Here is a 14,085-nt window from a genome sequence, read left to right as displayed (position 1 = left end):
TCAAAGTCAAAGTAGTAAGATGTAGATAGGTAGATGTAGGAGGTGTAGAGCACCAGGTTGATCTGGCAATTGACAGTGGCCTCTGAGTGCTGGTGGTATTTCCAGCCCACCAATAAGGGAGACTCAGAAGTCATGGTGGGCAGCTGAAGGGAGGCAGCTGCCCCACGCTGAAGTAGAGTGCTGGCCTTCCTGTGAGGAGGTGCTGAGAGCTGGCTCTGTGAAGCCAGTGGGGGTGAAGGGTTAGCGCCTGTTCTCTCTAGGCCCTGCTGAAGCAGGAAACTATGGCAATTCTCAGGGAAGACCGTTGAAAGTACCCTTGGATGCACAAAAGTTTTACATTTTCATGAAGTCCAACTTGTCTCTTTTGTCTGTTGTTGCCTGGGCTTTTGGTGTCATATTTAGAAATCATTGTCAAATCTCATGTCATGAAGCTTTTGCTCTGTGGTCTCTCCTAAAAGTTTTGTTTTAGGCTTTAGTTTTAGGTTGGTGATCCATCTTGTATACAGTGTTGGGTAAGGGTCTAGTTTTCCCATCACCTTTTCCCCCATTGAATGAGGAAAAGGCCTTGGTACTCTGGTCAAGAATCAATTGACCATATAGGAGAGGGTGTATTTCTGGGATCTCTATTCAATTCCATTGGTCTCTTTGTCTACCTTTATGCTTGTACCACGCTGTTTTGATTACTGTAGTTTTGTAGTAAGCTCTGAAATCAGGATGTAGGAGACCTACAACTGTTCTTTTCAAGATTATTTTAGTTATTCTGTCTGTGTCCCTTGCAATTCCATATGAATTTTAGGATCAATCTTTTCTATTTCTGCAAAAAATGTCATTGGGATTTTGATAGAGATTGCATTGAATCTATAGATTATTTTGGGTAGTGTGGACATTTTAATAATATATTAAATCTAATTCATGAACATGGGCTTTAGGTTTGAAATGTTTCAATTTATTTGTACCTTTAATATCTTTCAGCAGTGTTTTTTAGCTTTCATTGTTTAAGTCTTTTACCTCCTTGGATAAGTTAGTTCCTAATAATTATACTCTTTTTGATGCTATTGTAAGTCTGTTTTTAAAAATTTCCTTTTCAGTTTGTTCAATATTAGTAAATAGAAACTCAACTGATTTTTATGTGTTGACTCTATATCCTGTTGTTTTGCTGTATTCATTAATATAATGAATTAGTTTTTGTCAAACTAATAGGTTTTTTGGTATGAAATCTTTATGGTTTTCTACAAATAAAATCACATTACCTGTAAATAGAGATAATTTTATTTCTTTCTTTCTGATTTGGATGTTCTTTTGTTCTTTCTTCTAATTGTTCTGGCTAGAGCTTCTAGTACTATGCTGTGTAGAAGTGGTGAATGCATCATTGCCTTGTTCTTATCTTAGAGAAAAAGCTTTCAGCATTTCACCATTGAATATGATGTCCTCTTGGGTTTTTCATATATGGCTTTTATTATATTGAGGTAGTTTCCTTCTATTCCTAGTTTTTTTTTTATCATAAAAGTGTGGAATTTTTATCAAGTATTTTTGCTGTATCAGTTGAGATTATCTTGAAGGGTTTTTTTCCCTTCATTCTGTTAATATGGTGTATTACACTGATCAATTTTTGTATATTGAACCATCCTTGCATTGCAGGACTAAATTCCACTTGGCAGTGATGTATAATCTTTTTATATGTTGTTGAATTTGGTTTGCTAGTATTTCTTGAAAACGTTTGCATCGGTGTTCATAAAAGATAACAGTCTGTGGTTTTCTTTTTCTGTAGTGTCATTGGCTCACTTTGATATCACAGAGATGCTGATCTCATAAAATGAGATTGGAAGTATTCCCTCCTCTTCAGTTTTTTGAAGTTTGAGAAGGATTGGTATTAGATCTTTAAGTGTTTGGTAGAATTCACCACTGAGCAATCGGGTCCAGGGCTCTTATTTTGGGGGGAAGGTTTTTGACTACTGATGCAATCTCCTCACTTGTTATAGGTCTATTTAGATTTTCTTTTTTTCTTATTTTGACTTGGCAGGTTTTGTGTTTTCTAGGAATTTATCCACTTCATCTAAGTTATCCAATTTGTTGCCATACAATTGTTCATACTATTCTTTTATAATCCTTTTTATATCTGTAGATTTAGTAGTAATTTCCCCACTTTCACTTATTTTAATTTTGTTTTTTAAGTAATTTGTATCTCTTTTGTCCTAGTCAATCTAGCTAAAAGTTTGTCAAAAATTTTGATTTTCATTTCCCTGATGATGAACATCTTTTCTTGTGTCTGTTGGACATCTGTGTGTCTTCTTTGGAGAAATGTATGTTCATGTCTTCTGCCCATTTTAAAACTATTTTTAAAGACTTTATTTTCTTATGTGAGAGAGACAGATAATGAGAGAGAACACATGAGTAAAAGGGAGAGGGAGAAGCCCCAATGTGTGTCTTGATCCCAGGACCCTGGGATCATGACCTGAGCTGAAGGCAGATGCTCAACTGACTGAGCCACCCAGGTGACCCTTTTCTGCCCATTTTTAAAATGGATTATTTGGGTTTTTTTTGGTGTTGAGTTGTTTCAGTTCTTTATAGTTTCGGATACTAACCCTTTATCAGATATGTCATTTGCCAATGTCTTCTCTCATTCTGTGGATTGGCTTTTAGTTTTGCTGATTGTTTTCTTCATTGTGTAGAAGCTTTTTTTTTTTTTTAATTTTTTTTAAATTTTTATTTATTTATGATAGTCACAGAGAGAGAGAGAGAGAGAGAGAGAGAGAGGGAGAGAGGGAGAGAGGCAGAGACATAGGCAGAGGGAGAAGCTGGCTCCATGCACCGGGAGCCCGACGTGGGATTCGATCCTGGGTCTCCAGGATCATGCCCTGGGCCAAAGGCAGGCGCTAAACCACTGCGCCACCCAGGGATCCCTGTAGAAGCTTTTTATTTCAATACGGTCCCAATAGTTGATGTTTGCTTTTGTTTCCCTTGCCTCAGGAGACATATCTGTTACTATGACTGATGTCAGAGAAATTACTGCCTTTGTCCTCTTCTGGGATTTTGATGGATTCCTATCTCACACTTATGTCCTTAATCCATTTTGAGTTTGTTTCTGTGTATGGTGTAAGACAGTGGTCCAGTTTCATTCTTTTGTGTGAAGCCGACCAGTTTTCCCAACACCATTTAATCGCATATTCTTGCCTCCTTTGTCAAAGATTAATTAATCATATAATTGTTGGTTTATTTCTGAGCTTTCTATTCCATTCTGTTGATCTATGTGTCTGTTTTTGTGCCAATAACACAGTTTTGATTACTAGCTTTGTAAGATAACTTGAAGTCTGGAATTGCAATACCTCCAGTTGTTTCTTTTTCTTTTCTTTTTTTTAAGATTTTATTTATTTATTTGAGAGAGAGAGAGAGAGAGAGTGCACAAACAGGGTGAGAGGCAGAAGGAGAGGGAGGAGCAGACTCCCCACTGAGCAGGGAGCCTGATGTAGTCGGGCAGGACTCAATCCCAGGACCCTGAGATCATGACCTGAGCCCAAGGCAGATGCTTAACCAACAGAGCCACCCAGGCACCCCTGTTTTTCTTTTTCAAGATTGCTTTGGCTATTCAGGGTCTTTTGTGGTTCCATGCAAACTTTAAGATTGTTTGTTCTAGTTCTATGAAAAATGCTGTTGGTATTTTGATAGGGATTGCATTAAATATATAGATTGCTTTGGATAGTATAGACATTTTAACAATATTTGTTCTTTCCACTGTACACTTAACATATTTTATAATTTTGTCAACTATAGTTTAATAAAAATAATAAAAATCACTAAAAATAAGCATAGTTCTAAAACATTAGTAAAAAAAATTACTTCATGTCCTGAACAATTTTTTTTAATTGTCTTACTACATAAGTGAACTTTATCACATTGAATCATGATAATCAGTGAGTTGGCAGTCAGCCTATGTGTAGATGGCCTTCTACTGTGTAATTTGAACAGCAACAAAAATAATTCTTCAAAAATATCTCCTTTGGTACCAAAATTTGGTATTGCTCTCCATTCCTATGCAAATTAACATCCAACTATAAGGTTTTGGGTAATTGGATACTAATATTGATTGTTTCTCCCAGCAGTGGTTCTCAAACTTGAGCATTCCATAACAATGATTGAGAAGCCTGGTTCAAAATGCAGATTCAAAAGGTCAACTTTATAGTCCAAGAAACTCAAGTTTAAATAACTATCCTAGTTGATTATAATAGCAATCATCCTAGGACATCTCTCTAAAAAATACTGTTAAAAAAGATGAAAAGTTAGCCATTTATTTACTTGGAAATGATCCCAGAGCTCTCCTACCTTTGGGTGCTAGTTGACTTTCTATTGATAGTCTAACACAAAGTTATAGGAAAATCTCAGAGAGAAAAGGCATCAGAGTGATGACATCTGCCAGGAAGTAGTCTTGAAAGTGCCAGACCAAGGAAGAATACCAGTTGAGTCTCAGGTAGCACTGTCCTGTAGAATTTCCTACAATGATAGAAATATTTTATATGCTCAGTCTACAATATATTAGCCACTAGTCACATGACCTTAAAGCAGTTGAAATATGGCTAGTCTAACTGAATAACTGAATTTTAAATTTTATTTAATTTTAATTTTAATGTATATGGTCACATGTGATAGTGGCTATCATATATATAGCACAGGGCTGGAGCTTGTCTAAGACTAGCTCCGATTTTCTTAAAATTGTAATTTTCTATATTGTAATACAATTCCTAAGCCAACCAAACTGTTAAGAACAAGGCAGGAATATAAACATATGAATGAAAAAGTTTAGAATCAATAGTAAAGGAAAATGTCATCTAAATAAAAAAAATGGAAGTCTATGATTATGGCTTACAGCATTATGGCTCTGGCAGGTAGACCAATGCCCTCTTCTCCCCTAGGATGTCCATGTCCTAATCCCCAGATCCTGTGATAATGTGAGGTAACATGGTAAAAGGGAATTAAGGTTGTGGGTGGGGTGAAGTTTGCTAATCAAATGACCTTGAGACAAGGAGGTTATCTAGATGGACTTAATCTAATCACAGAGTTCCTTATAAATGGAAGAGAGAGGCAGAAGAGAGAGAAGCAGAGAGGTGGTAATCTGAAAAGGACTCAGCCTGATGTTGCTGGCTTTGAAGATGGGGGGATGAGGCCACAAGCCAAGGAATACAGGCATCCTATAGAAGCTGGAAAGAGGCGAGGAAATGGATTCTCCTCTAGAGCCTCCAGAAAGAATGCAGCCCTGCCAACACCTGGATTTTTGCACAGTGAGACTCATTTTGGATTTATGGCTTCCACAGCTGTTAGATAATACATTTCTATTGTTTAAACCACTGAATTTGTGGTGATCTGTTCTGGCAGTGGTAGGAGAGGTAATATATGGGTTGATAGGAAGAGAAAGCAGAGGTGAGGAGGTACAATCAAGGCACTGTTATATAGGAGCAAAAGCAGTAGACTTAGGAAATAGACCAGCCAAGGTTCCCAGTTTTGCCAATTACTACCTTGTGTGACTCAGATCAAGTTATTTAACCTCTCTGTGTCTCAATAGTTTCATCAATGAAAAGCAATAATAATTTTACCTCCTTATCTGGCTGTTTTGAGGATGAAATGAGGCAGTGGGTGGGCCTAATATATGTATGCTGTTGCTGACACTGCTATTGTACTACTGCCGCAGCTTTTGTATATTTTTTTTTTAGTGATCAGGTGTATATTTACAAAACTACCTCTACAACGCATCTTTAGTTAAAATCCACTTTTTGTGTGAAGTAATATAGATTAAAATTACATTAGAATTTTGTACATAACAAGGTTTAGTTTAACAGATCATTCAATTAAGCTCACTCGCCTGTAACCATATTTCAGGCTAGGTGGGTCCTGCACAGCAGATGGCGTGCCCAGCCCTCTGGAGGGTAAAAACACACCATCGCCATGGAGGCAGTTATTCTGGAAACCTGAATGGCGACTATAGCTCCAGGTTAGTAAAATTAAGTTTGCTGCTTATCAATCATGACTATAAGGTACCGATATAGAGTGTCATTGTTTCATTAAGTTTTTGAAGTGATTCAGGATGTGTAGATCTACAGAATATGAAATATGGTCCGATGTTTGCAGGTGAGAATCTTCCCAAAGTAAATTTTCTATTTGATAGTCCTCCGAAATAAAAGCAGTCATGCTTTTATGCTTTTTATTTCGAAATAATTTTGTACTCACAAAAGTTGTGAAACCAGTATAGAGTTCCTGTGTATCTGTTACTCAGCTTCCTCCAATGGTGGCACTATCAAAACTAGTAAATTGACATTGATACAATACTAGCAATAATTACAGATTTTACAGTTTTTATATATACTGATTTTTGTCGGGGGGGTGCTACATAGTTCTATGAAATTTTATCAAATATATAGATTTGTGTAATCACTGCCACAATCAGGATATAGAACTATTCTGTTGCCGCACAAAAACTCCCTTGTATTACCCCTTAGCAACACCCCCTCCCTACCACCAACCCCTGGCAGTGACCGGTCTGTTCTTTATTAATATAACTTTGTCATTTTGCGAATGTTCTATAAATGGAATTATACGATATGTAAACTTTTGAGATTGACTTTTTCACTAGGTATAATGCTCTTGGGACCCATCCAGGTTGTTGTAATGTGTTAATAGTTTTTCTCCTTTTTATTAACGAGTAGTATTCCATTATACGGATGTACCACAGTTTATCCAGTCACCTTACTGGGGGACACTTGAGTTGTTTCTAGTCTTTGACTCTTACAAATAAAACTGCTCTGAGCATTTATCGTTTTCTGAGCATAGAGGTTTTTATGAATACAAGCTTCACTTCTCTAAGATACCCAGTTTTATAAGATTTTAAGGGTTAAGTAGGATTAATGTTAAAATACTTTGTAAATGGCAATGCTCAATTTAAATTTATGTTATTCTGAGTTATTTTAATAATAGTAAACAGTGACAAAAGGCTGAAACAATTGTAGGGGAAAAAGTGGTAAGAGTTGGTGGCAGAGGATGTGAAGAGGATCCTGTTTTGAAGGTTTTTTTTTTTTTTTTAGAAAATAAAATGATGTTTGTTAGGTAGCAGAGAGTGTGGGATTCTGGGGCAGTGGACACATGAGGTTGAATTAAAAGCAAAAGATTGAAATGTCTTGGTACATTGGCAGGGCACTAGCATCTGGAGTGTATCTAGAATTAGTGGGAATATTAATAGGAAGAAGAATAGATGAACAGAGGCCATAAGAAAGGTAGATTCATTCACTCACATGTCCCACAAATATTTACTGGCCCCTGCTGTTGGTCGTGTGACATCCTGGGCCCTGGGTGTCCCAGTGATGTTCACTACTAAGACTGCCCCCTGCATTATGAAGCTTTTATGCTGGAGAGCGTGGGAAACAATAAATTAACATGTAAGATGACTTTGGGTAGTGATGAATGTTCTAAATTAATGTAATGCTGGGAAAGGAATTGGGGAAAGACTGAAGATGCTATTTTAGGATGAATAGTCAGAAAGGTTTCTTCAGGGCAGCCCCGGTGGCGCAGCGATTTAGCGCTGCCTGCAGCCCAGGGTGTGATCCTGGAGACCCGGGACTGAGTCCCACATTGGGCTCCCTGCATGGAGCCTGCTTCTCCTTCTGCCTGTCTCTCTCTCTCTCTGTCTCTCTCTCTCTCTCTCTGTGTGTGTGTGTCTCTCATGAATAAATAAATAAAATATTTTTTAAAAAAGAAAGTTTTCTTCAAAGAGGGAATAGCTTTTGAGGTTTCTGGGGAGCCGAGCTCATAGGAAGGTAACACTGGAGCTACAACTTGGTTCAGAAATTGAAGTTGTCATAGACATGGCCAACATGCACATGAGAAAATGCTCTGCATCACTTGCCATCAGGGAAATACAAATCAAAACCACAATGAGATACCACCTCACACCAGTGAGAATGGGGAAAATTAATAAGGCAGGAAACAACAAATGTTGGAGAGGATGCGGAGAAAAGGGAACACTCTTACACTGTTGGTGGGAATGTGAACTGGTGCAGCCACTCTGGAAAACTGTGTGGAGGTTCCTCAAAGAATTAAAAATAGACCTGCCCTACGACCCAGCAATTGCACTGTTAGGGATTTATCCCGAAGATTCAGATGCAATGAAACGCCGGGGCACCTGCACCCCGATGTTTCTAGCAGCCATGTCCACAATAGCCAAACTGTGGAAGGAGCCTCGGTGCCCCTCGAAAGATGAATGGATAAAGAAGATGTGGTTTATGTATACAATGGAATATTACTCAGCCATTAGAAACGACAAATACCCACCATTTGCTTCAACGTGGATGGAACTGGAGGGTATTATGCTGAGTGAAGTAAGTCAATCGGAGAAGGACAAACAGTGTATGTTCTCACTCATTTGGGGAATATGAATAATAGTGAAGGGGAATATAAGGGAAGGGAGAAGAAATGTGTGGGAGATATCAGAAAGGGACACAGAACATAAAGACTTCTAACTCTGGGAAATGAACTAGGGGTGGTGGAAGGGGAGGAGGGCGGGGGGTGGGGGTGAATGGGTGACGGGCACGGAGGGGGACATTTGACGGGATGAGCACTGGGTGTTATTCTGTATGTTGGTAAATTGAACACCAATAAAAATTAATTTATAAAACAAACAAACAAACAAACAAACAAACAAAAAAAGAAATTGAAGTTGTCAGAGACATTGTATACACTTGTAGGAGAGGCACATTCTTCCCTCAGCCCTCTTAGGGTTTTTTTTAGCTGGGCCTAAGAATTAAATTGACATAAAACAGATTAACAGGAGGGACACCTGGGTGGCACAGCGGTTGTCTGCTTTTGGCTCAGGTAATATTCCCGGAGTCCTGGGATCAAGTTCTGCATTGGGCTCTCCACGGGGAGTCTACTTCTCCCTCTATGTCTCTGCCTCTCTCTGAGTGTCTCGTATAAATAGATAGATAAAATCTTTTTTTTAAAGATTAACAGGAGAAAAACATACACATAATATATATTAAGGTTTACATGACATGTGAGCCCTTATAAGGAATGAAGGGTCAAAAAATGGCAAAACCTAAATAAGGTTGAACAAAGGCAAGTGTGCAAAAGTGACTAGACTAGGAATAAGGAGGCGAAGGAAGACAGTGGTTTTAACAGGGCCTACATGTGTAGAACTCTCTCAACCTCAGTTTCTCATCCTTGATGATGGGAATGTTACTTTCCTTTTGGCATTAAGAAATCATCTGTCGGGAACCCTGGGTGGCGCAGTGGTTTAGCGCCGGTCTTTGGCCCAGGGCGTGATCCTGGAGACCCGGGATCGAATCCCACGTCAGGCTCCCGGTGCATGGAGCCTGCTTCTCCCTCTGCCTGTGTCTCTGCCTCTCTCTCTCTCTCTCTCTGTGACTGTCATAAATAAATAAAAAAAATTAAAAAAAAAAAAAAAAAAAAAAAAAAAAGAAATCATCTGTCACATAGGAATTTCATCTCCTGCTTTTAAGAACAAGGAAGATCAGAGTATTCTTGTATTTGCTGTTTTCCAAGTATCTTTCACTCAAAATAGTCTGTATGCCACGCAGCATATTTTGGGGTAACGTGCTCTGAACTCCTTCACATTCAAGGGAAGAAGGAGATTTTGGGGAGGAGGGTCAGAGCCCAAACCTATGGTAGTCATATCAGGGTAACTTGCATTGTTCTTACTTTATTATATAACTCTCTGTTTTCTACAGTGAAACAAGTTTGAAAATTTGAAGGGTACTATAGAAACATAAGTTGGTGTTACAATTGATTTTGTGCCTCCCACTGTGACTCTCACACACCAGGATGATAAAATATATCCATTCTTCTTTTTTTTTTAAATATTTATTTATTCATGAGAGACAAAGAGAGAGGCAGAGACACAGACAGAGGGAGAAGCAGGCTCCATGCAGGGAGACTGACATGGGACTCAATCCCAGTTCCCCAGGATCAGGCTCTGGACCAAAGTGGCGCTAAACCACTGAGCCACCCAGGCTGCCCAAAATATATTCATTCTCTAAAGAGAGGCATAATCCTTCTAACAAGTGCTAATGTGATTCTGACTTCTTTTTTCCTTTCTTTCTTCTTTCCTCTTCCTCCTTTTTTTTTTTTGGTCCATACAGGCAGGTACTGATGTCTAAGTTTGTTTGAAATTTCGGGGAAAAAAGAGATGAAAACTAGTGAAATAGATGGTTCTCAATCCAGCCTTGTTTTACTGTGCAGGGAGGAATGCTCCCATTGAACCACCTTTGCAGTTCTCCTCCACACAGGATGGCCTATCTCAGTTTCTCAGCAGCCACCCCCGCTCCGTGGGGTAGGGAGAAGGAATTGGGAAGGGGTGAGCTCCAGGTAAAAGAAACAAGAGATCAGAGATACAGTGAAGCTCCTTTTAAAACCCTTCCTAATATTAATTTCCTTGACCCCTCACTGATATGTATCCTTCTTATCCACGCTTTTGTACTTTTGGTGCCTGTGAATAGAGACATAAACAATAGACTGTTCTTTAAGATATTTTTGAAAAGATTTTATTTATTTATTCATGAGAGACACACACAGAGAGACAGAGACATAGGCAGAGGGAGAAGCAGTCTCCATGTGGGGAGCTCGATGTGGGACTCTATCCCAGGACCCCAGGATCACGCCCTGAGCTGAAGGCAGACGCTCAACCACTGAGCTACCCAGGCATCCCTGTTGTTTAAGATTTACCTTACTGGTATCTTGAATATATTCTTTTACAACTTGTTTTTGCACTCACCATGTAGTATGAGAATTATGCATATAGATATATATCATTCATTCAACAGTGTTGCTTGATATGTTTATTCAGCCATTTCCTTATTGGTTTCCAGTTTGTCAGGACTGTAGACAAAACTATGGTGAACTTGTCTGTGTCCCCCTAGGTGCATGTATGAGGTTTCTTTGGGGCTGTGATTCCCAAAATGTAGTGCCTGAATCATTAGCAGCAACAGCAGTATTACCTGGAAATTGTTAGAAATGCAAATTCTAGGACTTCCATCCAAGTTTACTCAATCACAAACTGGTGGTGGGACCCCACAAACTATTTTCACAAGTTCCCCAGTGATTCTTATGCAAGCTGAAGTTTGAGAATCACTGCTCCAGCTATGCATTACTGGGATTACTGGGTTTACACTAGGATTACTGGGATTACTGGGATTACACTAGGATTACTGGGTTATAGAATATGTGTATTTCCAACTTTGAGATGTAGACAAATTGCCTTGAAAGTAATTGTGTGAATTTACATTCCTAAATATCATTTCAGTCTGTAGCTTTTTCTTAACTTTTAAAAATAGTAACTGTTGTCATTTAGAAGCTTTATATGTTAATGTAGTTGAATTTATGAATATTTTTTCTTTTCTTTTCTCTTTTTTTAAAGATTTTGTTTATTTGGGACATCTAGGTGGCTCCGCGGTTGAGCATCTGCCTTTGGCTCAGGGCCTGATCCCAAGATATGGGATTGAGTCCCACATTGGACTCGCTACAGGGAGCCTGCTTCTCACTCTGTCTCTGTCTCTGCCTCTCTCTCTCTCTGTCTCCAAGATTTTATTTATTTATTCATTAGAGACACAGAGAGAGAGAGGCAGAAACACAGGCAGAGGGAGAAGCAGGCTCCCTGCGGTGAGCCCAATGTAGAACTCGATCCCAGGACCCCCAGGAACACGACGTGAGCTGAAGACAGATGCTCAACCACTGAGCCACCCAGGTGGCCCTATGAATGTTTTCTCTATGTGTTGTGTTTTGGGTCTTGTTTATGTCTGGATGTCAGAGTCTCCTTACCGGGCTTCTAAACATTTAAGACGTTTGCTTTTCCCATTTAGGTTCTCAAACCATTTGGAATTAATTCAAATATAGTGGTGCTTTTTTCTGACCTACTCTTGCTGAAGAGATAGGGCTCTTGTCAACTTTTAAAAACTTGGGTAGTTCTCTAAAAGATAAAAATATCCTTATAAGTATAGATTTAGTGGGAGGGGGGTAGATGGAGGATGATAATAGAGAATACATGTTCAGGGGGGAAAAAAAGAAAAAAATTAAGAATCCAAGTGTTTACCATAATGAAAGACACAGATTTATCTGTATTTATTTTTTTTTTATTTTTTTATTTTATTTATTTATTTATTTATGATAGTCAGAGAGAGAGAGAGGCAGAGACATAGGCAGAGGGAGAAGCAGGCTCCATGCACCGAGAGCCTGACGTGGGATTCGATCCCGGGTCTCCAGGATCGCGCCCTGGGCCAAAGGCAGGGGCTAAACCGCTGCGCCACCCAGGGATCCCTATCTGTATTTATTTTTTAAAAGATTTTATTTATTCATGAGAGAGAGAGAGAGAGAGACATAGGCAGAGGGAGAAGCAGGCTCCATGCAGGTAGCCCGACGTGGGACTTAATCCCAGGACCCCGGGATCACGCCCTGAGTGGAAGGCAGATGCTCAACCGCTGAGCCACCCAGGCATCCTGATTTTTCTGTATTTAAGATTACTTAATACAGATTAAGATTACTTTATTTATTCATAAAGTTGGCACTGTGTTTTCTATGATTGTTTTATTTCTAGTGCAGTGCATTTTGTGAGCTTAGTTATTTGGTACATCATAGATGCCTTTGCACATGGGTCCTATTACACACACACAGAGGCTGTGAACATTGCACTATATTAAAATACATTGGTTTCTGTCTACATTTGGATATTTTGCCCTCAATTAGCCCCCTAAATTAGTGTGGATTAATAATCAACTCATGTACTTGATCAAGTTCTCTTGATAGGAAGTTCTTACTAAAAATTCAAAGCAAATAGAGGATTTGGGGATAATCTGTATTTCATTGGGAAATAGTCTTCCTCTACTTTTAGCTGATCCTGTAACCAGAGCACAGGGGTGCCAGAGCACTGGGCTCCAGGGGTCCCAAGTAGACCAGGTTTGGCCACTGGCTGCCGACAAAATCCAAAGGCAGAGAGAGAAGGGGTGGGGAAACAAGATAGGAATTTATTTCAGTGAGGCCAACACTTAGAAAACAGTGAACTAACATCTCAAAGACTATCTCTAAAGCATTGAAAATACTTCTAGATTTATGTAAAGAAAATGTGGGACAATGGTCAGTGGGTATGTGCAGGTGGGCAGTAAAGGTCATTGTGATGGGGTCAATCAAGTGGGATCTTCCTGGCTCAGGGGCAGTTGTTATAGCTTCAGGGGTAGTTATGTTCTCATCACCGGTTGCTTTTCCTCAGGGTCTTTTGCCTGAGTTAAGAGATGAGCTGGAAAGAAGAATTTAGTCTGTTAGAAAGTACAGAATAATGTCAAAATGAAGGTATTTAAATTATTTTTTCAAACTGAGATGAATTTCCATTATAATCCTAGTGCCTGGAACACTGTCTCATGTACACAGTTAAGTATAACTGTTGATTAACTGGTTGATTATAAAAAGTGCTGAACTGGGATCCCTGGGTGGCGCAGCGGTTTGGCGCCTGCCTTTGGCCCAGGGTGCGATCCTGGAGATCCGGGATCGAATCCCACATCGGGCTCCCGGTGCATGGAGCCTGCTTCTCCCTCTGCCTGTGTCTCTGCCTCTCTCTCTCTCTCTGTGACTATCATAAGTAAATAAAAAAAATTTTAAAAAAAAGTGCTGAACTATCCAAAGTTAAACCTAGAAGTGCTTGCCCTGCAGAAGAAAAGCTTAGCAGAGCAATGAGTTATGAAAACTGCTCACCTGCCATTTTAAGTATTTAAAAATGTCAACAAATATGGTGCTTTGGAAAGATTCATTAGTGCATGATTTGTACATTCATATTGTTAGGCCTGTCCTAGGTTTTAATTTAAATTTCTTTATATTATGTTCAGTTCAAAAAACTATTTTTGTGTACTTACTGGGTGCTGTACCAGAGTCTAATGATAAGTATAGCACAGTTTATTCCTTAACTTATTCAAAATACCACCTCATACCAATCAGAATGGCTAAAATTAACAACTCAGGAAACAGTAGATGTTGGCAAGGATACAGAGAAAGGGGAACCTTCTTACACTGTTGGTGGGAATGCAAACTAGTACAGCCACCCTGAAAAATAAT

This window comes from Nyctereutes procyonoides, unplaced genomic scaffold (assembly GCF_905146905.1).
Source record: "Nyctereutes procyonoides isolate TBG_1078 unplaced genomic scaffold, NYPRO_anot_genome, whole genome shotgun sequence".
Taxonomy (NCBI): domain Eukaryota; kingdom Metazoa; phylum Chordata; class Mammalia; order Carnivora; family Canidae; genus Nyctereutes; species Nyctereutes procyonoides.
The sequence above is the reverse complement of the archived record's forward strand: the minus strand, read 5'-3'. Positions refer to the sequence as shown.